This window comes from Sinocyclocheilus rhinocerous, unplaced genomic scaffold (assembly GCF_001515625.1).
Source record: "Sinocyclocheilus rhinocerous isolate Xijiao unplaced genomic scaffold, SAMN03320098_v1.1 scaffold1845, whole genome shotgun sequence".
NCBI classification, from domain to species: domain Eukaryota; kingdom Metazoa; phylum Chordata; class Actinopteri; order Cypriniformes; family Cyprinidae; genus Sinocyclocheilus; species Sinocyclocheilus rhinocerous.
The window spans coordinates 144,984-155,880 of record NW_015626354.1 but is presented as its reverse complement, the minus strand read 5'-3'; positions in this window follow the sequence as shown (position 1 = coordinate 155,880).

Sequence of the window (10,897 nt, the reverse complement as noted above, 5' to 3'; positions counted from 1 at the left end):
GGGGGTTTGCCAAAGGAAAGGTTAATTAGAAGCATAATACAAGGTGGTGGATGGGAATAAGTAAGTCCTCACCCTCGCTTTGTTCCTGATGCAATCCTATGCTCTGCATGAAGCCTACGCAATGCCACAAGATGTAATTAACAACACTATGATTTCTAACCTTTGACACAACCAATTTGCATTAACTAAAATAAACACCAAATACACAGTAATGGGAATGTAGTTATGTGAGTGAAAGTAGCATTTGGAGCTCCTCTGCAAAGACTGAACATCAGAAATGTAAGTTGAAATGTCAATACCCTGATACAATTCTTAATTAATGAATTAGGCATGTCAAAGTTTCTGGAAAGGCCTGGCACTCTAGGACAAGTAAAAGTGACTTATAAAAGCTGGCCAAGTTACTCAAACATAACGCTACAAACCATTACAGACTTTGATTTTAACTTTTTTTTTTTTTTTTACATTTACAAATGGAGTTACTTTTTAATATCCATCAGCCAAATACAGAACTCACTCCAAAGTGTGCTAATTAAAACTATTTGACCATGTAACAATCTTTAAGTACCTTTGTACCATGCTGGATAAGAAAAAAAAAACACACACACACATGCACACACACAAACCTGAAGAAATGGAGGTGAAACTGGAGAGAGAAATAGCAGGATCACATTGCCACTGTATGGCTTCTATACAATTACAGCACAGTTACAGTAATGATTTTTTAGTACACACCCACACAATGCATGTCACATTGGCTTTTTTTAACACATAACAGAAAATAAGCTATTTTTAATGGCCAAATTTCCTTATTCACTCACTCCTTTATTTTCCTCATTAAAATAATAAAAAGGAAATAAAGGTCTGCATTGTGTGGAAGGGAGTGTGAAAAATAGAGTTGGAAGTATCAACATATTTCTGAGCGCTTTAATAAATAAAGGGTAAATATGTTGAACATTGTTGGTTGAATAGCCAAGTATTGCCAGTTATTTCTAAATACACACAAGGGAATATATATGTGTTTAAAATACTTTTGATCCTGATGGTGTAACATGCCAAGCTCAATTTAAAACAGTTTTTAAACTGCATTTTGCTAATTATAATACATATTGGTTTTGACCTCATATTAATCAGAGAGACTTAATTAATCAAGTATTTATACTTTAAAAAAATTATTTTTCACACCATTGGAACATTTAAAATAAACTGCTGAACTGCTGACCAAAGCCATTCCCTAATTTATTTACAGAAACTATAAAGTATCTAAAATAAATATAGTAAATATGGTATCTATATATGTATGGGCTGCTATTTTCAAGTGATTCAATTCAGCTCCAGTACATATACAGATTTATTTATTTATTTTTATTTCGTTTTTTTTTCTTGAAACATATTTGATTTGTCCTAAAACTACACCAGTGGATCAGCTCAGAAAACTCTTCAGAATACTTAATGACAACCAATGGATGTAATGTGCTGTGAAGGGAATCTGGATTACTGGCCAGATAGAATCAATACAGTGGAACAGAGAGTGTTTAATCCTTTTGTCGGAATTAGTGTTTAACATAGTCTTCAATTAAGACTCAGTTCAGATTTTAACAGACGTTAATGTGCTCAAATATGAGCCAAGCTTTTGAAAGCTGGACAGATTCAATCACACTAATGCAAAGATGATTTCAAAGATGAGTCAATGAACACATTAGCCACAAAGAGTGAGCTCTACACTGTCTCATTACTAGTTGTAAACAATGCTACGGTATATTATTAGCCACACTGACCAGAGCAAAAATTTAATAATGCTTGGCTGCAAAATTGTTTGAAACAATGACATTGTGTCGATTTAAAGAAGTAGTGTTTTGACTGACACAGCTCGCAAATGCCCTCAAATGCTCTCATGCATCATGGATTATATCATGCATTATGAAATCACTGACTTGACACACTCCCACATGCGAACTTTTCAACAAGACAACAGTTTACATATGGATGTAAAGTAGAAAGAAGCATTTAAACAGTACAGTATATGGTAGTAATTCAGCTCCTTTTATGGCCTCCGGCTCAGTGCTTGCAGGAATAACCTTATCAGGTTCTGGTTCATCTCCATTGACTTTTAGTTGTTGCTTCTGGGCTTGCAGTCAAGAGGCCCGACTCTGATGGATGGGTGGAGATGTAGTTTGGTTCAGCACTGATTTACTATTGATCGATGGTTTGTTATGAGATAGTAGTACTGTGCCATACTGTCCCCCACTAAATGTGTTATAGTCACAAGACGAAGAAAAAAAAGTTCAACTTTGGATATTAATATAAAATTCTGGAAACAGACATAAGAACATACAAGACACTATTTACACAAAAAAAAATGGTGAAGAAACAATTTTTAAGAATAAATTATTAGTAAATTGCACAACTAATGGCAAGCAGCACATTGATTTAAACATGAATTTTGAAGTAGAAAGACTAAAAGAATATTTATTTTAACACATACGCCAATAATATTTACATAACATTCACATTATTAACCCCTAAGAGTTTCCCCATTATACATATGTCCCCAAGACGCATTAAAATGGCAGTTAACTTTCCATGATGTTGCATTTATAGCATGCTGGGAGCATGCTTGGCTTTTATTGTTTATTTTAATTGCAATCAGAGTCTACTTACTTAATTTAATGAAAGTTTGCTCATTATGAAAACCACATTTGGTGAGTTTTATTACACTAGTTGTTGAGACATTACTACACAGAGGCAATGAATTCACTCAAACAGCATGCCTGTAGCTCAAACAGTAAAGCAATCTGCTAGCAACACCAAAATTGTAGGTTTGATTCCCAGTGAGTGCAAGAAATGCATTGCTTCAATGCATTGTAAGTCACTTTAGTGTTGCAAACTTGTCTAACACTGTGCATATAAAAGTCACACAACAGTGATGACACGTTTCTGCTTCAGAGCAAAGATGTGTGATACCAAAGATCTGGTATATGTCTTTAATGTACTGGTGCAATACTGTACAGTCCCTGCAAAGCACAGTGTGGCAGATATCAGCTATATCTGTCTAGCATTCACAACCAACCTGCAAGATGGGAGATTCTGCCATGTAAATTTTATTCTGCACAAATTCTGGTGATAGTTTCAGTGATGTTACCTGATTTGCATAATTACAGTAGTGAATCTACCACAAAAACAATGAAGACAGCGGGTGCAAATATACAACAGTAACAGTGGGTGCAATTCATTTGTAGTGAATTGCACTCACAAACAAACAGACTAAACTTCCTTCTCGCAGCATCTGTTCAGCAAACCATTTGTATCTTACTCAGTAGAGCCCAAGGCATATAGTGTTGCTTCCTAGATCATCCATTCAGCAGGAGAGGCTGTTCCATCTCCATCCAAACTCCTCTGTGATTCCCCCCCAGACCCAGGCAACAATCAGTCCCCCACATCTGTATGCCTACAGTAAAACATTGTTTTCATTGGACAGCAAAGTTAAGGAGTGCTTGAGGAAGGATGCTTACTGAATAATGCATGTGTAGTCATTTGCAATGAACGCAATCATACATTTACATTGCTTTCAAAATCCCACACAAGTTAAAGTCATAGCTGATGAAAAAGTGATGAAATAGCAAACTTTGCTTTCTTGAATTAACTATATACATCAAAATAAAAACATCAAAATACCGTGACACCCTGTTCAGTTGTCTGAAAACAAGGTGGGATGACATTTTTGCTACTGAAATCAATATTGATTTCACTATATGATTTTCTCAGGGTTTTTTTTTTACAAAACAAGATTTAAGACAAAGTGCACATGAAAAAGTGAAAGTGAAAATGAATTAATCACAATCCAAACAAAGATGCTGCACACATGCAGAATGAGCAGTTTTTAATCTAAACTATATTGTATAATTTCTAAATTTGAAGCAAAAAACAGAATGGTCTGACATGAGTTTTGTGAAACTATGCTACATAAAACATCTGCACGAAACTAAATCAGCAGACGGTCTGAATGAGAGCGCAAATTCACTCTGACAGTAGGTGGCGTTTATGGAACGGCAACTATAGGGTATTCTATAGTCTTTGGTATTATGCAGAGAGGCAGAGAGGCAAAATGAAAAGAAAATACCATCTAAACCAGGGGTGCCCACACTCGGTCCTGAAGGGCCGGTGTCCTGCAGAGTTTAGCGCCAACCCTAATCAAACACACCTGAAGCAGCTAATCAAGGTCTTACTAGGCATACTAGAAACTTCCAAGCAGGTGTGTTGAGGCAAGCTGGAGCTAAACTCTGCAGAACACCGGCCCTCCAGGAACGAGTTTGGGCACCCCTGATCTAAACTTTTCAAAAGACAGTCAAAGTTAGTTTCCCTCAGAGATGCATTCATATAAACTCCCACCCCCAATTGTATTGCAATTCGTTTAACATCTCAACCTGACAGACAGGACAGTCTGAGCTTGTTTCAAAAAGACTCTGCCACAGGTTGAAAATGGCTTAGTAATCCCTGCATGGAGCTCTGCCATCATGGGAAACATACATTTTCATTTCCATCAGATGTGTGGAGCACCTCAGGCAACATCAGCTGCTGGCCGATGCCTCTGACATGTGGAGATTTGAGGCTGATAAATTCTCTCACCTAGCCCAAGCACTCTGAGCTGCTCAGATCAGCACACTCTCTCTGTGTACAGCGAGAAGTCCTCAGGTTTCTTGATTTACGCTGGTGTTCAATTCAAATGCAAATCACTGTAGGCTTATTTATTTCCACACACTTAAAAAAAAAAAGCCCTTCATGATCTAGTATTAGAGGAGAAATAGCAGCTGCAGGGACAAAGCAAAATAGTAAAACAAAACAACAAATAAAGCGTAGTAGTTGTAGCAATAGCTATTTAGTTATTTAAAATTCATGTATGTTCCACTGCTATAAAGAGCACTGGTAAATTACTTAAAGAAAAATATGTATGATGCAAGAAAAAGGCAAATGTCAGGACAAAAAAATTATTATAAAGCTTCGCATTAAACTTATAAATAGCCTTTAAAAAATAAAGCATACACTTTAACAGTCAAAATGTTCTTTGTTGTTCAATGTTGAATGGAATTGTGGTAATGTTTACACCTGCTTGTTCATTCTGGGTCAGAAATAAATGTGCATAACCAATTTAAAAAGGTGGACAAATTGAGGGCAAGATACTTTATTGAAAAAAAAAAAGCGATATGTGTCAGGGTTTCTCAAGGGGTTTATACATCTATCAAGGGGTATATTAACAATGTGGTATGGTTTGGCAGAGAAATGGGCAAAAACAGATTTTGTGGGTGTGGAGTTATGGATGATAGATCGGACCTGACTGTGACAACGAATGGTGTGTGTTTCACTCACAGATCACACACAACCTATAATCCTCTGTGCCTCTGCAGCCATAACATATGTTAACATGGTTTTACAAACATGTATTGAATTATGTGTTACAACTGCAAAAAGGATTCAGCAAAATGCATTTTGGTTAAATTCTATAGCAGCCTTTAAGTATCACTAAGCATATTTTCTTTTGATCTCTACTGAAGTCCAGCATCAAAATGAATTTGTTTTATATGAAAACGAATCGTTTAAGTAATGAGTTTCACTAATTAAGTAGAGGAGACCAGTAAGTGTTGTGACATTTTTTGCTGTAGCACCTGTCTAATGACTGTAGGGCTTTTTTAAATATAATGTGTCTCAAATTTTCTCACAATTAAAAACTTAATTTACTAGTGTACTGCACATGTACATGAATTTGTTGAAAGGAATAGTGTATGAGTTTGTTTCTTCTTCAGAACAGATAAGATATACATTTTGAATGCTATCAGGCTGTAAAGGGACTGCCACAAGTACAACAAAAAAATGTTTATGAAAAACATTGCCTACCCTAACTTTGATGATTGATTTGTTTCTTACAAACACATAGCTTTTTGCTTCACAAGATGTTAAGTGATGGACATGAGTTGCATCAATAACTTCTGGATTATCGTAATGTTGTTATTTTTTTATTTTTTATTTTTTTTTATCAGCTGTTTGGATTCATTCTGACGGCACCCATTCACTGCAGGGGATCCATTGGTGAGAAAGTGATGTAATGCTAAATGTGTCTTTAGTGCATTCTCAGGACCGGCACTGGTGTACAGAATGTGTGAGCTCATCAGATTCATCAAAATGTCCCTCTGTATGAGTGAGATAAACTGTGTGCAGCAGCAGAATAAAACATTTACACTTTACAGCATATGGTGCTCAGTCAATGACTCTGCTATGTAATATCCACAGTATTATATAACAACATCACATCTGCAAGGGATAAATATAAGCTGAATGTACATTATCCCAACTTTTTACACAGCTGCTTACGAAACAAGTACATTGATTTGAAAATATTGATTATGAATATGTTAAGATACAGACCACAGAGGTACAAGTGACATGGTACTAGCACAGCTATTTAGGACATTTGTTGTTTGATAACTGACACAATGGACAGTTATACAATTTAGTGGTCATTTTACAAAAATATCTGATCACAGAATGAAGTGATTGACCAGTTGGTATCAAGCATATCATAGAGTTGTTTAATAAGTAGCTGAAGACTCTCTTTACTATGTGGCAGCAGTCTACACTGTGTCCTTTCATATATTGTATTTGTTCTAAAGTCGGGATGTTGGTTTGATCTTGCTCCCTCTGTCTGGAAACACACACACACACACACACATACACACAGACAGTATAGTGAGATGTGTGTTGTGTGACACCTCTTCAGAACTCGATTGCAGTAGAGTCAATAAACATGCTGGGTCATATTCCTTATCTCCAATCCAGTTTCATCTGGGTGTGTACTTTTTTTTTATTTCTTTTCCGTGCTTGGGGCCCAAAGCTCTGCCTCAGACGTGCACCTCATACTTATTACATCTCCACACACGCTTATCTCACATTATTTGTCAGATCACAGCCACACCAACCCAGCCATACTGTGTTTTCACTGGACAGTAATAATGGGTAATGTGGTTGGTGGATGTTTGGTTATGTTCACAGAATAACCAATATTGCCTCAATAAAAGCTGCATATTGTGTTGTGGAGAATATTTTTATTTCTCTTTAATTAAGCAAGAATCCTAACAGAGTGTGATGATGCAAAGTTTTGTTATGAGTGCTCCCATAAAACTGGAAAACACTTTCTCGATCTAGTAAGATTTAATCTGACTCGCTTTGTTTTATACAGCTTCCAAGAGTAATGATGTTTTGTTAGTCAATCTGGAAATAAAGTTGTTTACAAGCAACAAGGATGAAATAACCACTGGATTTGAAAAAGTTTGCAAGGTTAGCAACATCAAATCTTTGAAAGATATGAAAGATATTCAGAGTTTTATTTGAAACTGCCACACCATTATTTAAATTATTTTTTCCACTAGTGTGGTATGATATATCTGAGAAAAACTCACTGCTAAATGACATGAATGAACAAAAACAACTGTAACTGATCATTTTACATGTCAGTCAAATTGCTTTTTCTGTTATTACCATAAAACATAACTTTAAAAAAACAGTAAATAACACAGGAAAAGGAATGATTCACAAAAAAGTGCAGTCCATAAGCAGTCTGTGTATAATGTCTTTCTGGCCAGCAGCAACAGTCCTGGAATAACCACAGGCCTTCATCTGTCAAAACTGCCTTGGGTGGATCAAATACTAAAACGGTACTCACAATATGACTGGGCAGCCATATGCAACCCAGTCCTGTTGAAATCCCGCGCTGTACATGTGACAATTCTCCATCACTGTCATGCTTACCGTGCCTCGACTCACTCGCCGCTCATCTGCTCAGGGTTAAGGCTAGCAGGGATACATATGGCGCTACTGGGCATGTGCACATCAATCATTGGGGGGGGTATCTCCTCAACCACCACCAGTGTGCAGCATCCACCTGGATGATGCGACAGCAGCCACAGGACAGCGGCGCCACATCAATACAGCGTAATTTTTGTCACACTGTACAACAATAATTACTATTTTTTCATTCTTGTAAGGGGTAGGTTTAGGGTTGAGGTAGGTGTAGATGTTAATAAAACACAATCTAATAGGTAGAAAATTAAATGTATTGTTAGCTTCCGGTCAAGCTGTATCCCTTCTAGCCACAACCTCTGCTCAGCTCATGGTGTTTCGTCTGTCGTCGCCACTACCGCGGCACTCTCACTCGTCAGTCTGGCACTCTCACACTGGCATCCTCTCAGTCATACGCTCCTTTAGGCATCCCCATGTCTCCTCCACCAGGCAGGCTCTTGCACTGACGCTGGCACCGGCGCACCACAATGACTGACCGTCGTAACAACAAGCTCAATGCTCCTGCTCTCCACGGTGCACTCTTAAAAGGGTCATGAACTGAGAAATCAAAATGTCTTCGATCTTTTGACATATAAGAGGTCACTGTACTATAAAAACATCATGTAAGTTTCAGAACTCAAAACTTTCTCGTTAGTCTAAAAGTTAGTCGTTAGTCTCGTTAGCCTATTCTGGTTGTGGAATGTGCCACCTTAAGACATAATAGTGTGGCTAAACACCGCCTCCGCAGAAGAAGATCAACACCTGCTTCTACATCACTGCCTGTTTAGCCCCGCCCACTGTTTTGCACATGTAGTGTAAATAACGAGGGAGGAAAATGCTGTTCAGTGCCAAGTTATGGAAAAACACAGTCTTTGCATTGCCTTCCTTCTGATCCCAACATTAGGAAAGAGTGGATGAAGTTTATTTTTAATGAAGTTCCATACATCGTCAGTAAAAACTCGGTCCTTTGTTCACTTCATTTTACTGTGGATTCATTTACAAATAAGGCACAATTCAATGCAGGATTTTCAGAAATACTGAAACTAAAAGATGATGCTGTGCTGACTATATTGGATCCGACAGTAACGTCACACCACACAAGTGTGAGTAACTGTTTTTATTACATGGTCACTATTGCTTTGTCTGTTATACCAGATCGTTTGATATGTAATGAGTATCTATGCGTTTTTAATCTAAATCACAGCAGTGTCCATCTATGAATGATGTAGGGTGCAGAGGCGGACAAAGTACACATATTAATGCCTTATTCTGCATGACCATATTTTAGATTCCTTAACCCTACCCAACTACCTTACTAACTATTAATAAGCAGAAAATTAGGAGTTTATTGAGGCAAAAGTCATAGTTAATAGTTAGTTAATAGTGAGAATTGGACCTTAAAGTGTGACCAAAAAAAAAAGTCTGCTTTTCCACAAGGAAACTGTAAAAATTACCTTGCATTCTGTATCACTCAGCCTTGTATAGAATCATTTTCCTCACAGTTGATCCACTCAACCTCTGCTTGTGAGACCCATTTGCTATTCAATGCAGCTAAATGATTGGGTGTATGAAACTTTTTGTGGCTGCTGCTCTCCAGTCACCAACTAAGACTTCTGTAAAGATATTCGGGGCCGAGTAAAGAAATCTTTGATGAAGCACAGTAGAATTGAAATGTGGTTCACAACCTACAGTGCCTCATCTTCACTGAAGACTTCACTGGAGCATTTCAAACAGGAGCCTGTTTCTTTTACAGTGTACCAACAATGCCAAAGTGGAACCTGATTAGTGCACTACAACCTGAAATCTTATTCATGCATCGACTTGACATCCTCATTTTACTTGTGTTTTTGTTATAAAGGGAGCTCCCAGAGGCACTTTATTGCCAATCTACCATGTCTCTCCATCACCACAACACTGTAATCAAGCCTCTTTGAATTTACAGGTAACTCTGACAAGACAGCTTCCAAGTTCCAATTGTTTAAAGGCCGTTAAAAAACACAACAGCTCATTACACACACTTCACTGCGGTAATGAAAACAATGAATGGCAGCTTGTTTTTTTTTTGTTGTTGTTTTATTTTAAAGGTGTCCATAATAGCTTTTTAACATTTTTATTATTTGCACTAAAGATGAGACGGCTAGTTTGGGCCACTTTCTTATGCTGACATGCCTTACAATATTCTAGCTCAGGTTTGCTAATGTTAATTAGCACAGAGAGCCCCATCAATCAGTCCCACCATCAATCTCTTGCTCTTTCTCTCTCTCTCTCTTTCTTTCCAGGAGAAGATTGGAATTTTTATGAGTAGCAATTGCGAAGCAACAATCCACACTCAAGTTTAGCTATATGAGGAGTTAGGTATGTTTGTGTGAGTACAAGAAATAATAAGAAAGATGGATATATAGAGAAATACAGGGTAAAGGGGGTAAAGTAAGAGATGGGGGTCTGAATTTGAGAACTAAAAGAAAGTCAGTGACTCAGAGACTAATAAGGCATACTATGTGTTTTGAAAAGTCTCTAAGTTTAAGAGCTTCTAAATGGGTTGAATTTACTGAAATCTAACATGCTTCATTGATTTAAAGATGACTTACTGTATACTGTCAAAACTAATAATGTTAATAGATAAACATACAGTAAGACAGAACAAATTTAGATGATTTGTGTGAAATTTTTCCCTAAGAAACCTCATTTATTGTGCAGCCTTCATCTCACACTCTGCCTCTCACATACACACACAGAAAAAAATGAGGTAAAGCACTTTTTCTCTTCAAGAACTTTTCTCCTCTATCCTGAGGCAAACCCTGATGATTAATCACACAATTCAGCGAAAGTGCTACATCAAACATCACATTCATTTTTCATGGTCAGCAGCCATGTCACTGTACTCACTAGATCCCACCCATCCACCAACCCTAAAAACCCTCCCTTCACTCACTCCTCAGAAAGCCCTGCTAAGGTTCAATGATAAGGTTTTGCTGTAAAATAGGTGAAATGTATGTGTTGTGAGCTGACTGTCACACACTACAGCTGGTGCCAGACTGTAAATTAGACTTCCTCCACTGCAGGGAGACTAAAT